Raw genomic sequence first — 18,546 nt, 5'->3', positions numbered from 1 at the left:
ACTCTGGTGAATGTCAGTGTGTGAATGAATGTGAATGTCTGTGTGGTCTGTGTGGCTCGGTGCAAGCCTACAGAGTCTGAGTGAGCCCCAACCTGCAAGACCGTGGTGACCTCATACAGCTCAGGGCAGCATCAGGTTCTGGGGGACACAGTCCCTCCCTGCGAACCTGATCTGAGTCAGGGGCTTATACTGACCTGCCGAAGCTAAGAGGCACCTAAATCCCCACGAGGGGAGCGGCCAGGCGGGCGAACCGAAAGTTTCTGTCTTGTGTGTCTTTCCTTGTTTTTGTCCTCATCTGCCCCTCTACTGTGTCTCTCTCAACTTTGTTACGGTTAGTCTAATCATGGACAGCAGCCCTAATGCCCAGAAGACCTCATTGGGTTGCATAGTAAACGTTCTTAGGGAAGGATTTGAAGAGGAAAGTTAAGGACCTTCTGTAAATTAAATTGACCCACATTCGGGGTGGGCTGGCCTGACATGGGATCCTTTAACCCTGAGTTAGTGCAGGCAGTTTGGAATCGGGTCACAGGGGATCCAGGACTTCCAGACCAATTCCCCTTTATTGATCAATGGCTTAATTTAATGAGAAACCCACCCCCATAGTTAAAGAGCCATGCCCTCCAGACCAGGGCACAAGTACTGGTAGTGGGCCCCAACTGGGCCCCAAGAGAAACCTGGGAAAAGCTAGGAAAGTGCCTGTGAGGCAGAGATACAGCAAAAGGCCTGAACAAGTTTCTGGCGCAAACATTTATTCTTTGAGCCCTAATTAGAGATTGTCTTGATCCTTTGCAGGAGGCTAATAAGGTGGGGAAACAAGGTGTAGTCAAAGACTTGACGGAAGCTGAGAAAGGCTATGAGTCTTTAAAGACTATCCCACTGCCTTCCGCTAAGGCTGTGAGAGCGGTTAATCCCCCTGCTGAAACTTTATTCCCAGAGTCATAAGAGAGAACTAGAAAGAGAGATGGAGCGAAATCAGTGGCACCTCACTGAGGAAGATTCAGATAAGGGGTTTAATGTTACAAAAAGTTTTGCAAAAATAGCTCTTACCATCCGGAGGGGATGCAGGGACTTGGCCCAAAGATCCCTCTAGTGCCCCTGTGCTCTCTCCCTTACAGATGGGTCTAAGAAAGGCAAGACCTGCCAGAGACAGTATCACTGGGTTTTTTATTATTTCCAGTGACAGAGGGGTCGGACCTGAACAATCCAGGTCAAATATTAAAATTGCACAAGCCCATCCCATTTAAGATGTTAAAAGATCTCAAATCTTCTTGTACTATGTATGGGCCCACAGCTCTCTTGTGTTCAGTTTATTAGAATGTTTCTAGTGAAACCTTAGTCCCAGGACACTGGCAAACATTAGTGAAAGCTTGCCTTACCCCAGAGGACTATCTGATGTGGAAAAATAACTGGATGGCCCTGGCCAGTTTGCTAAGTGGTTAGAGCGCCTGCGTGTGGTCCAGAGCAACCCGGGTTCGGTTCCCGCTAAGGGGCATGTACCTCGGTTGCAGTTTGTCCCCAGCCCTGGTTGGTCATGCGGGTGGCAGCCACTCGATGTGTCCCTTTCACATTGCTGTTTCTTTCTCTCTCTCCCTCCCACTCTATCTGAACAAAAAATGGAAAACTGTCCTCAGGTGAGGATAAAAAAGAAAAACAACTGGATGGAGATTAGTAGTGAGCAGGCCATATGCAATCAAAAGCATAGAGTACCCATTTCTTTGGAAATGCTCACGGGTGCAGGGAAATATCAGGTTCTTCGAGATCAGCTGGGGTTTGCTCTCCAGGCATATCACCAGATTAATATTTGTACTTTAAAGGTCGGGAAAGAACTCCCAACAAAATAGGAGAATTCACGAGATCTGACATCCATCAGATAAGGACCTGAAGAGCCATATCAAGATTTTGTAGCTCAGTTGCTACAGGCAGACAACAGAGTAATAAGTGATCCAGAGACCGGCACATCAATAGTTAAACAGCCTACCTATGAGAAACAGTGGGTTTAATCTTAGGAGGGAGAAGTCTCACTATGAAAGTGTTCCAAGTGTTGTCTGGGATTATTGATTCTGATTATTTGGGGGAAATAAAAGTTATGGCCCAAACTACTAATACTATTGTACAAGTTTTACCTGAAACTAGGATGGCACAAATTGTGATTTTGCCTCATCAGGCGGCTGGGAAAGTGCTAAAGTGCTATCAAAGGAACTGCGGGGAAAGGGAGGATGCAGCTCCACAGACAGCCTATTGGGCACAGTTAATCATCCAAAGTCTCCCCAGAATAGAGCTCAGTTTGAATAGAAAGGAATTTAAAGGTATTTTAGATAAAGGAGCAAATGTTTCTGTGGTCGATTTACAAGGAATAGGACAGGTTTCTAGGCCCCAACAAAGTGCACGGTTTATCGAATGGAAAGATTCTGAGGGCAACACAGGTTTTTTTTAAATCCTATATTTTAGATCATTTGCCTGTTAATCTATGGGGATGGGACCCCCGTCCTTCCACCCCTCTCACAGGAGGCGAAACTCCCCTGCGCACCCAGGCTCCAAAACACTGATGGCTGTGGCAGATGCACCAAGAAGGGGGAGCGGCCAGAAGGGGCCGTCTCTGCCACTGTGCAGACACGTGCCCCGCCGCTAGCTCGCTCGCTCCTTGGGACAGAGTCTGGTGCAGAGAGCTTCTTGTCCTGGGAAACAGGCAGCAGCCGGTGTGCAGGCACTCACCCAGGGGCTGCCGGGGCCACAGGGGCTGCAGGGTTCCTCCAGGACAGCAGTCCAGCCACGGAAGTGGCAAGTTCCTTTGGTGCCAGCTCAGAGTGGCTCTCAGGTTTGGTGGCAGTGAGTGCAACAATGCAGGTTTCCCATGATGCTGTTAACTTTGGGGAGTTTTGGGGAGTTGGGTGTGGGTGCAAAGTGCTCTTGGAGAGTTGAAAAACACTCTGCCCCGGGTAACACGGATGCTTTTCTTTCCTGTGTCCGTTTGAAAACCTGGGGTCAGAGGAAATTTTCCCATCCCTCCGCCCGCTGTGAGACCCACATACTGCCTGGAGGAGGGCTTCCTTGGACACTTTTCACCATGTTCTCCTATAGCTCAAAGCGATATAATAAAGTGACACCCCTGGGGGAAAAGCAAGATAAAAGAATAGCAAAGGTAATAAAGGCAGCCTTAAGGGAAACGGGGCCCAAGGAAAGGGATCACCCTAGAAAGGGAAACATGAGGAAGGGTCAGGACCTAGGTTCCGATTAGAGATAGAAAAGACAAGGGCAAAGTCAGGTGTAGAGGAACAAAGTAAAAAGCCGTCTTTAACTTAGAAAAATCACAGGGCCAGGGCTCCTTCCAACTAAGCCATCAGGGGCCAAGAATAACAAGACAATAGGGGACAAACTTGTTAGTTTCCTGGTAGATACTGGTGCAGCAGACTCAGTCCTGAGCGGGCCAGTGGGCCCCTAACCTATCCCTGGACTTCAAAGAAGACTATAGACTTTGAGAAAAATACTGTGACTCATTTGTTTCTGGTTTTGCTGGAGTGCCCATACCCCCTACTCAGACATGATCTTCTCCAGTGATTATTTAACTTCTGGCCACTGCCACTCCAAGCCAGCCCCACATCAAGTTCCACAAGACGCAGGCAATCAATCCTGCCAGACTGCCTCCAGATGATGACCTGGAGAAACCTCCGCTGCCTGGAGGCAATCGACATAGTGCAAACAGCCTGCCCAGACTTCATCAGATGAGGTATTGTTCACGGACGGGAGCAGCTATGTCCAGGAAAAAATCAGGTATGCTGGGGCAGCAGCAGTAACTCTGGACCATGTCATATGGACCATGTCTTAGGGCTGGAACTTTAGCTCCAGCCCTAAAACCAGCGTGGCCTCACCAGATACACCAGAAAATGACTTAGCCATGCAGAAGCAAGCCATAAAGGTTGATGGACACTGCCCGATGGGAGGTTGATAGTCCCAGAGGCTCTGGGTTGGACTTCAGTCAACCAGTTGCACCAGACTACCCACTTAGGTTACACCAAGCTTTCTGAACTCCTGAGAGGCAGGCAATGTCCAGTAAAGTCACAGGGAAAGGGAGAAGGCAGAGAGAAACAGAAATGTGTGGATCTGAGTAGGGAGGAGGAGAAGAAAAACTGGGGAGTGTGCAGACTGCACATAGATTGAGCCAGCTCTCAGGTTAATGTCAGGGGAGGAACTAGAACAGTCACAGAGGGTCTGTGCAACTTTTTTTTTTTTTTTTTTTTTTTATCCTCACCCGAGGACACGTTTCCATTCTTTGTACAGATAGAGTGGGAGGGAGAGGAAGAGAGAGAGAGAGAAACATCGACGTCAAAGGGACACATCGAGCGGCTGCCACCCACACGACCAACCAGGGCCGGGGACAAACTGCAATCGAGATACATGCCCCTAGCGGGAACCGAACCCAGGTCTCTCCGGACCGCAGGCCGACACTCTAACCGCTGAGCCAAACCGGCCAGGGCGGGTCTATGCAACTTAAAGAAGGATTATGCAGCCCTGGCTGGTTTGGCTCAGTGGTTGGAGCATTGGCCTACGGACCAGAGAGTCCTGGGTTCGGTTCCTGCTAGGGGCACATACCCAAAGAAGAAGAAGGAGAAGGAGAAGAAGAAGAAGAATGCAGAGGAAGTAAAAATTATTTAAAAAATAAAAGAAAAGGACATACATATTACAGAAAGACAGGACATTGAAAAAAAAATACTCAAGGAGGAAAAATTAGGACACTGAGTAAACCAAGGCTGGCTGCTTCTAGTGCCGATCCTGGGGCCACTTAACGAGAGGTATGGGGTTTGCAGGTATGGGGTTTGCTGAGACCAGATGTTGCTTGTTTGAGAGATTTTAAAGCTGCCTCTCTAGCCCTCATCTCAAGGCCAAACAGCTCAGTTCTTCCCTGTTTGTCTCTGGAGCCTTTAATGCTGCCTCCACTCCAAGCTTAGAGGGAGCAAGTCCGAGTAAGTCCGTGCGCGGGCCCTTTAAGAGGAGCTGCCTGGGGCTCCAGAAACCTCAGCCTCCCTGAGCCTCAGTTCCCGCTGGTTTTTATAGCAGAAGTTATGGGGACTTCTCTTCCTGGCACTGGAACCCTGAGCGGGGGGCCTGGTGTGGGACAGGGACCCCTCACCTCTCAGGGAGGACCTTCACAGCTGAATTTTTTTATCCTCCTGATTTTTATCCGCCACACATGGGTGTGGGACCAGCCTGTTCGCACCTCTGCCCCTCCTATGTCTCGATGTGGCTGCTTCTTTAATTTCATTGTTATAAGACTTCCATTCAGCTCTATTTCAGGCAGTTCTGAATAATGGCTGTGCTGTAGTTTAGTTATAATTTTCATGTGACACCTTTTTTCTGTTAATCCTCACCAGAGGATATTTTTCCATTGATTTTTAGAGAAGGTGGAAGGGAAGGAGGAAGGGAGATAGAGAAACACTGATGTGAAAGAGACACATCCATTGGTTGCCTCATGCATGACCCCAACTGGGGCCAGGGATTGAACCTGCAACCCAGGTATGTGCCCTTGACCGGGAATCAAACCTGAGACCCTTCAGTACACAGGCCAGTGCTCTAACCACTTAACAACACTGGTCACACCTTTTACAGTGAGCTTATATGGCCCCCAAGGTATACCCCACCCTGCTCATCAAGGTTCCCCTGAACCCTAATTAGGCCAACCATGAGAAGATAACCCAGATCATGTTTGAGACCTTCCACACCCCAGCCATGTATGTGGCCATCCAGGCCATGCTGTTCCTCTATGCCTCTGGCCATGCTGGCATTGTGATAGACTCTGGTGATGGGGTCATCCACACTATGCTCATCCCTGAGGGGTATGCCCCATGCCGTCCCACATCTGGCCCTGGTCGGCCAGGACCTGACCGACTATCTTATATGAAGATCCTCAGAGAGCGTGGCTACAGCTTCACCACCACAGTTTAGCAAGAAATCATGTGTGACATTAAGAAGCTGTGCTATGTCACCCTGGACTTTGAGAAGGAGATGGCCACAGCAGCCTCCTGCTCCTCCTTGGAGAAGATCTACCAATTGCCCTATGGTCAGGTCACCACCACTGCAAACAGTTCCACTGTCCCTAGGCCCTCTTCCAGCCTTCCTTCCTGGGCATGGAATCCTGTGGCATCCATGAAACTACCTTCAACTCCATCACAAAGTGTGATGTTGACATCCGTAAGGAGCTCTATGCCAACACGGTGCTGCCTGGTGGGACCACCATGTACCCAGGCCTCGCTGATAGAATGCAGGAGATCACCGCCCTGGCTCCCCGCACTATGAAGATCAAGATCATCGTGCCCCCTGAGAGAAAGTACACTACTCTGTGTGGATTGGTGCCTCCATCCTGGCCTTGCTGTCCACCTTCCAGCACATGTGGTCAGCAAGCAGGACCATGACAAATCTGAACCCTCCATCGTCCACTGCAAATGCTTCTAGGAGGACTGTTAGTTAGTTACATCCTTTCTTGACAAAACCTAACTTGCGCAGAAAATGAGATGAGATTGGCATGGCTTTATTTGTTTTTCTTTGTTTGTTTGATCAATTTTTTTTTTTTTTTGGCTTTTGATTCAGGATTTAAAAACTGAAACGGTGAAGTTGACATTGGTCTGTTGGAGGGAGCATCCCCAAAGTTTTACAGTGTGGCTGAGGACTTTGTACATTGTTCCTTTTTGTAAGTCATTCCAAATAGCACGAGATGCATTGTTACATGAAGTCCCTTGCCTGCCCAAGAGCCACTCACTTCTCCCTAAGAATGGCCAGTCCTTGCCCGAGTCCACACAGATGAAGGTGATAACATTGCTTTTGTGTAAATTATGTCATCCAAATTTTTTATTCTTTGCCTTAATACTTGTTTTGTATTATTTTTAATGGGCAGCCATCATGGAGACCCATTTTTGTCTCCAAATTGAGATGTATGAAGGCTTTTGGTCCTCCTGCGAGTGGGTTGAGGTGTGGAGGCAGCCAAGCCAGGGAATACCTGTATACTGACTCGAGACCTGTAACTTCAAAGGAAAGGGCTAATAATGTTTTGGGTTTTTTTTACTTCTTTTTCCCCTTTATTGGTTTTTAGAGAGAGAGGAAGTGAGAGGGAGAAAGACAGAAACATCTATGATGAGAGAACATCGATTGACCGCATCTTGCATGCCCCCTACTGGGGATCAGGCCCACAACCTGGTCATGTGTCCTGGCCAGGAATGGAACCAGCAACCTCTTGGTGCATGGGTTGATGCTCAACCACTGAGCCACCTGCCGGACAGGGATAATAATGTTTTAAAGGGCAAAAGCAAAAGCTTGCAAAAGGCAAAAACTGTGAAAAATGTGTTGCTTGCATGACCTTTGCTCAAGGTTCTGTTGTATGGATTATCGAATTACCAGCAAGACAGTAAATCACGCAGCAGATGCAGAATGTAATACCCGATCAGTCCAACTGCAAAGTGGACAATGGGCCAGGCAGAGTACGTCAGCAGGAACTGCCTGAAGCTAGAAGCAGAGTATATAACCTGCACCCCAACTGTTATTCAAGGCTGACCCCTTTTTGGTCTCAGCCTGCCTGCACCCAGGCGCATGTAATAAAATTGTTTTGCTCTACATTGGCCTTGCGTTGTGGATGTGATCTCCCACCGGCTCAGACCTTTTACAAAGAAAATTAGAGATCAGAGGTCATCAGAGCCTTGGGTGCTAGGAAACTTCTAGGGCAGCAGTTCTCAACCTGTGGGTCGTGACCCCTTTGGGGGTTGAACAACCCTTTCACAGGAGTTGCCTAGGACCATCGGAAAACACATTTTTTCTTTTTTCTTTCTCTCTCTCTCTCTCTTTTTTTTTTTTTTTGGTACATGCCCCTAGCAGGAACTGAACCCGGGACTCTCTGGTCCATAGGCTGACGCTCCAACTGCTGAGCCAAACCGGAAAATATATGGAAAACACATATTTTCAATGGCGGTTCATAACAGTAGCAAAATTACAGTTATGAAGTAGCAACGAAAATAATTTTATGGTTGGAGGTCACCACAACATGAGGAACTGTATTAAAGGGTCGCGGCATTAGGAAGGTTGAGAACCACTGATCTAGGGGAAGGCACAAAGCAGAAGGGAATTCTGACTCCAGTTTCCTCAGCCTGTATCATAAAGTCCCCACCCCTAAATCACCCCATTCTTCCCCACTCAGCCAGTGCAGCAGCTGGCCAGGCACATTCACACTGTTACTGTACCTCTGCATGAGCTAAGCCCGTTTAGGGAAAAATCCCCGGAGCTGCGTTTTGTACCAGGTAGAGGTCTCAGCGAGACAACAGGAGGAAGATGGAAGAAAATGGAGCCCAGAGCCCAGTGGAGACAGCCCTAGATGAGCTCTCTTCTTTTTTTTCTTCATTCTCTCCACAAATACCTTGTTTATGGACTAGCTCTTGGGTCATTCCCATTTGAAATCTGCACTTTCACACACATGATCTAATTGAGCCCTCAGAGTGAGTGTCCCTGTGGCCTGAATACCTTGGTCAAAGCTTTACAGTTCGGAAGTGGCAGAACCATACCCAGAATTGACTTCATCTGCCTTTAAGTCTGCAAGTCTTCTCACCACAAACACCTCCCAGGAGCCTGTAGACCCTTCCCTGGGCTCCACCTCCTCCTTCCCTTGCCAAATATCTGTCAAGGCCCTACCTAGGTCACTGCTCCCCCCTTCGTTCCTGGGCTTGGGAGGGGATGTGGAGAAAAAGAGGAATTAACAAAGTATACAGATAGGGGACATGCAGAGGAGTCCCAGAGAGCCCAGAGCAGTTCAGAAAGCAAGTGATACTTTGAAGAAGGGGGAAGACCCTAACGGGGTCCATGAGGAGGCTGGGGCAAAGATGCCTTCTAGGTCAGGTGCTGAAGTAGGACTGTGAACTCCAGGAGAGGGTTTCCTAGCTAATTTAATATCTACCTGGCTTGTCTTCTGTTGTCTGATGGGAGTCAGTATCAGCAGCCAGCTAGCTCAGGCCCAGAGAGAAGAGCAATTGAAACATGTCAGGAAGGGCTCTCCAATGCCCAGCCTAACATCCACTGGGAAACACTTAGCAAGGCAATAGGCCAGAGTCTCCTAAACTCTCTAGGTCCCTGGGAAGAGAGAAAGTGTTCAGAGCCACCCCCTCCCACACTCAAAAAGAAGCCTCAAGTACTCAGGGAAAGAACACAACTTTGCAATCAACCAGTCCTGGGGTGAAACCCTGGTTTAAATCTTTATTGGCTATATGATTAGAGTTCATTTGAACGTCATTTTCCTCCTACCTAAAATGGAGATAATGTGCATCTCACAGGTCGTGGCATACATTCTGCCTCCTACGGTTGATAGCGATGCTCCAGTGATGACAGGCCACACAGCTTCCGGCTGCATCCCAGACCACTGAGCAGTGTGATTTAAGCTCTTGTGTTTTGTGATCTCTATTAAGAGGCCAAACCAAAGTCCTCCTGTAGGAGATGTCTCGTCACTCTAGGTGTCTCTCTGTGGCCCAAATTCATACGTTGTAACTTGATCACTAAATATGGGCCGTGCCTGAATGTCTTCTCCACCACCTGGAATTTTTTGAGGACAGGGACATCTTTAAAGTTGTCGCCTAGAGCACAGCGCAGGGTTTGCCCCAGCAATAAACGTGTAGGGAATTAATTTTGATTTTTTTTTTGTCACATACCCAAAAGTAGAGAAAAAAAATCTCATGAGCCCTGGCCGGTTTGGCTCAGCGGTTAGAGCATCGGCCTGCAGTCCGGAGAGGCCCGGATTCGGTTTCCGCTAAGGACACGTACTTCGGTTGCAGTTTGTCCCTGGCCCTGGTTAGTCGTGCGGTGGCAGCCATTCGATGTGTCCCTTCACGTCGATGTTTCTCTCTCTCTCTGTCTCTTCCTCTCTCTCCCTCCCACTCTATCTGTACAAAAAATGGAAAAATGTCCTCGGGTGAGAATAAAAAATAAAAAAAAATCTCATGAACCCCTATGGAACTGTCACCAAGCTTCCACAGCTGTCAACATTTTGTCCATCTGATTTTATTAAACTTCCCCCTTTTATTCTCCCAACACCAACCACCACACTCTTTGCTGGAATATTTTAAATCAAACCCCCAATATGAATGTCATTATACCCACAAACGCTTCAGAACGTATCTTGAATGGCTAAGGAATTTTTTTTTAATCCTCACCCAAGGATATTTTTCTTTTTTCTTTTTTTTTATCCTCACCCAAAGACATTTTTGTATTTATCTTCAGATAGAGCAGGGGGGAGGGGAGAGAGAGAAACATCGATGTGAGACAGACACATCGAGTGGTTACCACCCACATGACCCCAACCAGGGCCAGGGACAAACTGCAACCAAGGTATGTGCCCTTAGCGGGAACCAAACCCAGGACTCTCTGGTCCACGGGTGGATGCTCTAACCGCTGAGCAAAACTGGCCAGGGCCCAAGGATATTTTTCCATTGATTTTCAGATAGAGTGGGAGGAAGGGACAGAGGGAGAGAGAGAGAGAAACATTGATGTGAGAGAGACACATTGATTGGTTGCCTCCTACACAACCAACAACCAGGGCCAGGAATCGGACACAAGCAAGGTAAGTGCCCTTGACCAGAATCAATCCCACCACTCTTTGGTCCATCGGCTGATGCTCTAACTGCTAAGCCAAACTGACCAGGGCAGATAAGGAATTTTTTAAAAGCAAAACACAAAATTAACAGTATTTCTAAAATATTCTCTAATGTCAGTCCATGTTTGAATCTCCTGGATTATCTCAAAAATGTATTTTGCAATTATTTTGTTCAAATCAGGTCCATACATTGTAGTTAGTTGGTATGTGTCTTAAATCATTTAAAACTAAACAGTTCCTCCTTCCCTCCCCTATTTAATTATTGTTGAAACTGAGTCACTGTCTTGTGGAATTGCCCATACGGCTAATTACATCCTGAAGTTTTTGTTTTACTCTTCCCTCCATTCCCTGTGAACTAGTTAGGTGGGAGGCTGCATTAGAATCGGAATTCTTAGGCGTGTACTTCCTGATGCATTATGGCAAGAGGCACACTGGCCTGGTTGCATCTGTTTTAGTAGTGCTAAATGTAATGGTTTTAGTAGTTATTGATGTATTGATTATTATTATTGATTTGAGAGAGAGAGAGGAAAGAAAAAAGAGACATCAATTTGTTGTTCCACTTATTTATGCATTCATTGGTTGATTCTCTCTCTCTCTTTTTTTTTTTTTTCAGATATTTCTATCCACACCAGAGGACATTTTTGCATTTATCTTCAGATAGAGTGGGAGGGAGAGAGGGAGGAAGAGAGAGAGAAACATCAATGTGAGAGAGACACATTGAGTAGCTGCCACCCACAACCCCAACCGGGGCTGGGGCCAAACTGCAACCGCGAGGTATGTGCCCTTAGCGGGAACTGAACCCGAGACTCTCTGGTCTGCGGGCTAATGCTCCAACCACTGAGCTAAACCGGCCAGGGCTCTCTCTCTTTTTTAAAAAATATATTTTTATTGATTTCAGAGAGAGGAAGGGAGAGGGAGAGATAGAAACACACCCTGCACACCCCCTACTAGGGATTGAGCCAGAAACCTGGGCATGTGCCCTGACTGGGAATCAAACCAATGACTTCCTGGTGCACAGGATGATGCACAACTAACTGAGCCACACCAACCAGGCCATTGGTTGATTCTTCTATGTGTCCTGACCTGGGATCAAACCCAAAACCTTGGCACATGAAGACAATGCTCTAACCAACTGAACTACCGGGCCAGGGCTGATGTATGTAAATTTAACTGAACAGAAAGAAGAATGAGACAAGAAAGTCGTTCTAGTTGGAATGTAGATTGTTGCAGCCACTATGGAAAACAGTATGGAGGGTCCTCAAATAAACTAAAAATAGAACTGCCTAATGACCCAGCGATTGCACTTCTTGGAATATATTCGAAGAAATCCAAAACACTGATTTGAAAGAATATATGCACCCATATGTTCATTGCAGCATTGTTTACAATAGCCAAGATATGGAAGCAACTCAAGTGCCTGTCAATAGATAAGTAGATAAAGAACATGTTGTACAGATATACAATGGACTATTACTCAGCCATTAGAAAGAATGAAATCTTACCATTTGTGACAGCATGAATGAACCTAAAGGGTATTATGTTAAGTGAAATGCCCTATGATTTTATTTATATATGGAATGTAAAGAGCAAAGAAAATGAACAAATCAAATAGGAACAAACTCATAGATACAGAAAACAAACTGATGGTTGCTAGAGGGGAGGGGTGTGTGTGTGTGGGGGGGGGGTGAAAAAAGTGAAGGGATTAAGAACTACAAATTGGTAATCCCAAAATAGTTTTGGGATTGTAAAGTACAGCATAGAGAATATAGTCAATAACATTGTAATAGCCATATATGGTGCTAGATAGGTATTTGAAATATCAGAGGGAACACTCTGTAAAGTAGGATTATCTCTGGTCCATGGGCCAACACTCTAACTGCTGAGCCAAACTAGCCAAGGGAAGTACATGATTGCCTAACTGCTATGCTATGTGGGGTTGGTGGGTTGGAAGGTGGACATTTTGTAACTTTGTGTTAATGCACTCTTAACCTTGTGTTAATGAATTCTAGGAAACCTGGCCTGCCCAGGTGCTTTGAGGGCTTCATTTGCATGTGAATAAGAGTTTCTTATCTTTTGGCTTCAAAGGTTCTTCCCTTAAAAAGCAAGAGACAAAGCTAGGGTGTATGGTTTGCAGAAACACCATCTCAAAGACATATTTTACATAAATCCACTTGTAACCTGGGGGTACCAATCTGCAAGTAAATGGGACTGCATCCAAAGATCAAGAGCATTTGCTCCCTTGCAAAGCTCCCCCTCACTCCAAGCAGCGTGTGCTTGTAGTTTCATTGAGTTGCACTGATCCTGGCAGGCTGAGAGACGGCAATGCTGTACACCTGAAACTAATACAAAATAATGTTGAATGTAAACTGTAATTGAAAAAAAAAAAGCCCAGAGAGGAGGTGAGATTGAGATGGTTAAATAGAAATTTTGTTTAACAGAGAAGAAAAAGAAGAACACACAGTTGCAGAAAACAGTGTGTGCAAAGCTCTTGCACTGAGAGAGATCAAGTCATGTTAGGAATTTTAAGGGTTTTGGCATGGGCTAAGGCATAGAGAAAGAGAGGACATATAGCTAGAGAAGTGTCCTGGGTCCAGACATTAAAGGTCTTAGCATGCTCTGATGAGTTAGCAATGTCCTCAATCAGAGCAGGCTGATCAGACCTGATTTTTATACAACTTGGGCTGCAGTTGGAGGCTCCCCTGCAGGTGGAGACCTCAGCAATGGAGACCACAGGTAGGAAAAGTCTGGACAACTGATGAGAAGAGGTGAGCCACAGCCTATAGCAGTGAGGATGGAGAGGAGGTGGATATGGAAAATGTTAGCAATCTGCACATTTTGTTGACTGATGCTAGATGTGGGTGGTAAAAGGGTCATCGTTTCACTTAGATGCAGAGAGAAAGTTTAGGAAGATGGGGTGAGGGTAATGAAAGGAAAAAAAGGTTGACTTGGCTTAGTAGAAGGTACACAAGAGAGGGGATGCTGAACGAAGGAGCATGACCCCACCACAAGGGGTGGGAGGTGGGCCATTGGATATAAGGGTCTGCAACCCAGGAGAGAGTCACATTGAAAAGCTGGGCCCCCTTACTATTCATTCATCATTCAAAGTTATTTCTTGAGCACCTACTAGGCACTAGAAATATAACAGTGGACAAAATGGACAAAATCCCTATCCTTCTGAAATTGACTTTTTAGGTGTGGCAAGAACACATTTGACAAGTCAATGGATGAAAGCTGAGCAGGTAAGAAAAGCAAAGCATGGAGGGAAGACTGCAGTGTCAAATGGAGTGGTCAGGGAAGGCCTCACTGGGAAGATGACACCTGAAAAGAAATTAGAAGGAAGTAATAAGCAAGTGTTGACATAACAAACATTCAAACTGTGAAGAATTTTTGTGAGTTTATTTGAGCCAAAACTGTCCAACAATTGCCGGGAAGCATAATCCCAATGTACTGAGAGAATGCTCCAGAGAATGGCAGTGTCGCACCTTAGTTTATACATTACAGTCAAAAGAGAAGATACAAGTGAGTTACATGAAATCCACTGATGATAGATTAGGGAGGTGGGAGAGAGCAAAGTGGGGAAACCTCTGGGATTGGATGAAAAGTAAAATGATACATAAGTGGGTACAGGATTGTTAAGTCAACAATTAACTCAATAACACTGAAGGGATTTGTGGTCTCCGCAGAGTGGTGCCTGTGCTTTGAGGGGTCTGGAAAAAAGGAAAGTGACTTTGACATTCCAAAGATACGTTATCGTAGATGCAAAAAAAACAATGGACAGGCTCAGTTAAGGTAAGACTGACCTTTGTCAGGGAAGATGCCAGCCTAGGACATGACTGCCTGCCATAAACTGCTTTTAGTTTAAAAGTTTTTAATTTCAGACCATCCTTTGCAATTACCTTAGGTGTTTGGGTTTGCAAGGCCGCCACGCAGGCCTCCCCGAGCTTGTCAGGTTAGCATGCTGCCCCTTTTCGTCCACACGAGGTACATGGCCATCTAGGGGAAGGCATTCTCTATAAACTGAGGGAAGGAACAGGAAATGCAGCTGCCCTGTCCTTGTTTGAGAAACAGTAAAGAGGTCAGTATTACTGGACAAGAGGCTTTAAAGAGACGTGAGGAACAGGAGGAGGATTGAGAGGTGTCAGGGCCTTGTAAGGACTTTGGCTTTTATTTCAAGTGTGATGGGGAACATTAGTGGGTGTTAAATAGAGTGCTGAGCTCTCCATGTCTCACCCTCCACCTCTTCCTTCCTCAACCCCTCTCAGTGTATGGATCCTCTGCTTGTCCCTCCTCTCACCAGAGTTGAGCCCTCTGCCTTGCCCCACCTGCAGTTCAGGAGCTGGGCAAATGTAATACGCCTCCACAAAAGGCGCCAGGAGGAGCCAGAGACCTGGGATCACAGGTCAACGTTCACAGCAGCATCATTCATAATAGCCAAAAGGCAGAAACAGCCCATGTGTCCATCAACAGATGAATGGATCAACCAAGTGTGATATATACATACAATGGAATATTATTCAGCCTTAAAAAGGAAGGAAATTCTGATGTCTGCTACAACAGAACCTTGACAACATTATGCTAAGTGAAATCAGCCAGTCACAAAGAGACAATACTGTATGATTCCACTTATATGAGGTACCTACAGCAGACAAATTCATATAGACAAGAAGATAGAGGTTAGCAGGGGCTGAAGGTGGGAAGTGGAAACAGGGAGCTACTGTTTAAAGGGTAGAGTTTCTGGCCCTGGCCGGTTTAGCTCAGCAGTAGAATGTCGGCCCACAGACCAATGAGTCTTGAGTTCGATTCTAGCTAAGAGCACGTACCTTCATTGTGATTTGTTGCAGTTTGTCCCCCACCCTGGTCGGGGTCATGCGGGAGGCAACCAGTCGATGTGTCCCTCTCACATCAATGTTTCTCTCTCACTCCCTTTCTCTCCCTCTGCTTCCCTCCCACGCTATCTGAAGATAAATAGAAAAAATATATATCCTCGGGTAAGAATTAAAAAATAAATAAATAAATAAATAAATAAATAAATAAATAAATAAATAAATAAAGGGTAGAGTTTCTGTTTGGGTTGATGAAAATTTAGGGGAATTGAAAGTGGTGATGGTTGTGCAACAGTGTGCATGTACTTGATGCCACTGAACTGTATACCTAAAAATAGTTAAAATGGTAATTTTTATCTTATTTATATTTTACCACAGTTAAAAAAAAAAAAGAAAGAAATAGATTTTAGAACGCAATTTCTCATTTGTTGTGGACATGACTACAAAATATTTTCTAATTAGGTTTTTTTCTCTACGTTAGTAGCATTAGGCCTATTAGGAACATTTTCTTAACCTTTATTTTCATTGTCTAGATTAGCACTGTCCAATATAAATATAACACAAGTCTTTGTGATTTTGTAATAGCCATTGATAATCAGTGAGATTTTTACATAGCTGCCTTAGAGCTCTGGAGTCTTGCAGGTGTCCTCTGTCTAGCTAATCCTTCTGGGTTGCTAGTGACCAGATAGTTTGTAATCACACGATCATCTCTGTGACTGATTGAAATGACAACCAGATTGAACAAAAAAAGAGATGAAAGTCAAACTCCGGAGAAACTAAGGCAGTGTGTGGAAAGACTCAGAACATGTGAAATTCCTTAAATAAAAATTTATTAACTTTTTTTTCTTTTGGTTTTTTATCCTCACTGGAGGACATTTTTCCATTTTTGTTCAGATAGAGCGGGAGAGAGAGAGGAAGAGAGAGAGAGAGAGAGAGAGAGAGAGAGAGAGAGAAACATCCACATGAAAGGGACACATCGAGTGGCTGCCTCCCACAGCACCCTAACCAGGGCCAGGGAAATCACAACCGAGGTACATGCCCTTGACCAGAATCGAACCCGCTACTCATTGGTCTGTGGGCAGATGCTCTAACCACTGAGCAAAACCAGCCACTGCAAAATTTATTAACTTAAAAAAAAAGAAAAGGCCCTGGCCAGTTTGGCTCAGCGGTCAGAGCATTGGCCTGTGGACCAGAGAGTCCCGGGTTCGGTTCCCACTAGGGGCATGTACCAAAAAAAAGAAAAGAAAAAAAAAAAAAGACCTGGGCCCAGGCAGGTGTCAGCCTCTAGCTCCTCTCTGGCTAGTTTCCATGCAAGTTAAGGTTCCAAGGATAAAGTTCAGGGAGTGCATTACAAAAGCTGTGAGAAAAATTAAGGTAAGACCTCCCTTCACAAGCAAGGAGACTGGGATCTAGGTGAAGGAAAAAGCATAAACTGGAATATATAGTATCATGACATGTGTACTAAAAAGGGAAAGGTCGGCCCTGGCTGGTTTGGCTCGGAGGTTAGAGCATCTGCCTGGGACCAATGCGCAGGTTGGATTCTGGCCAAACACATGTACCTGGGTTGAGGTTAGTGTTCCCCCTCCCCTCCCTGCCTTGGTTGTGTGGTGCCGGAGGCAGCCAATCAATGTTTCTCTCTCTCCCCCTCCCACTCTATCTGAAGATAAATGAGAAAATATCCAAATATCCCCGGGTGAGAATTTAAAAGGGGGGGGGCTGGGGGAGAGGCTGTATATTGTCTATTCCTGGGAAAATACATAGAAAATTCAGAAATCTGAGAACTTGAGGGGTGGGGAGAGTGGGGGGGGGGGATAGGGAGAACTGAGTGGCTGGGAAGGGGGATGAAGTTGGGAAGGGAGCAACTCTTCACCTGTACCCTATACCTCTGAACTGTGTATATTGTGCAAAAATCTATATTCGACCTGGCTAGCTTATGGCTCAGTTGGTTGAGCCATACACCATGCACCAAAAGGTCTCAGGTTTGATTCCATGGCCAGGGCACATGCAGGAGGCAGCCAATGAATGTTTCTCTCTCTTCCTCCCCCTTCCTCTCTCTCTGAAATCAATAAAAACATATTTTAGCCCTGGCTGGTTTGGCTGAGCAGTTAGACTGTCGGCCTGCGGTCTGGAGAGACCTGGGTTCAGTTCCCGCTAAGGGCATGTACCTCGGTTGCAGTTTGTCCCGCCCGGTTGGGTCATGTGGGTGGCAACCACTCGATGTGTCCCTTTCACGTTGATGTTTCTCTCTCTCTCTCTCCCTCCCTCCCACTCTATCTGAACAAAATATCAAAAAAATGTCCTCGGGTGAGGATAAAAATAAATAAATAAAATAAAATAAAAACATTTTAAAAATCTATTCGAATGAAAGGACATACATTTCGAACACATTCTGTGGAACTTTTGGAAATACAGACGCAGGGCCCCACAGGCTACGTTCTGATTACTGAGGTCTGAAAGGCTTCATCAAACATGCACGGGAACAACCACAGCACGTCCGCGGACAGTATCTCAAGGAGCCCTCCCAAAGGTTTCTTATCTCGGTTTGCACATGACGAAGCTGACGCCCAGACTCCCTCCACCCAGGCCCGGGTCGCAGTGGGGCGAGGGCGCGGTCACCGTCGCCTTGCCTCCTCGCCTGGGAGCCGGGGCCTCGCCCTCCTGCCAGCGGCGGCTCTCGGCTCTCTGGCGCCCCTTGCAGGCGAGCCGGTGGCCTTTTCTCCCCGGGAGGCGGGGCGGGTATTGGACGGTTTGCATAATAAGGTCTAGAGGAGAGCCTAGACTTGGTGTACCTGTGCAAGTCTGCGTGTGTCTCTGTGAGAAAAAGTGTGGAAGGGCTCTCTCAAATTAGGTGAGCCTGTGTAAGTGTGAGTGTGTGTATGGGCGTGTGCTTGTGGCGTGTAGACTCTGTGTGTGTGTGATGGTTAGATGTTCTGTGTGCATGGATGGGAGTGTTTGAGTGTGCACACGTGTGTGCATACATGCATGTGCATGTGTCTCAGCTCTGGGCATGCTCTGTCCTTGACTTTGTTGAGCTCTGGTGTCACCTCCTCTGTGAAGCTGCCCTGATCACCCTTCCACCCTCAGTGCACAGTTTTTCCTAGTGCTCCTCTGTGT

The 18,546-nt window shown here is 46.3% G+C and overlaps 1 pseudogene; it reads left to right on the top strand.

Moving 5' to 3' along the window:
* The first annotated feature begins 5,587 nt into the window (after positions 1-5,587).
* LOC118637700 lies at positions 5,588-6,444 on the top strand (annotated as a pseudogene).
* The last annotated feature ends 12,102 nt before the right edge of the window (positions 6,445-18,546 follow it).

The sequence above is a fragment of the Molossus molossus genome, unplaced genomic scaffold (assembly GCF_014108415.1).
Source record: "Molossus molossus isolate mMolMol1 unplaced genomic scaffold, mMolMol1.p scaffold_m16_p_20, whole genome shotgun sequence".
Classification (NCBI taxonomy): Eukaryota; Metazoa; Chordata; class Mammalia; order Chiroptera; family Molossidae; genus Molossus; species Molossus molossus.
Note: the sequence above shows the minus strand (reverse complement) of the source record. Positions and strands in the feature narration are given on the sequence as shown.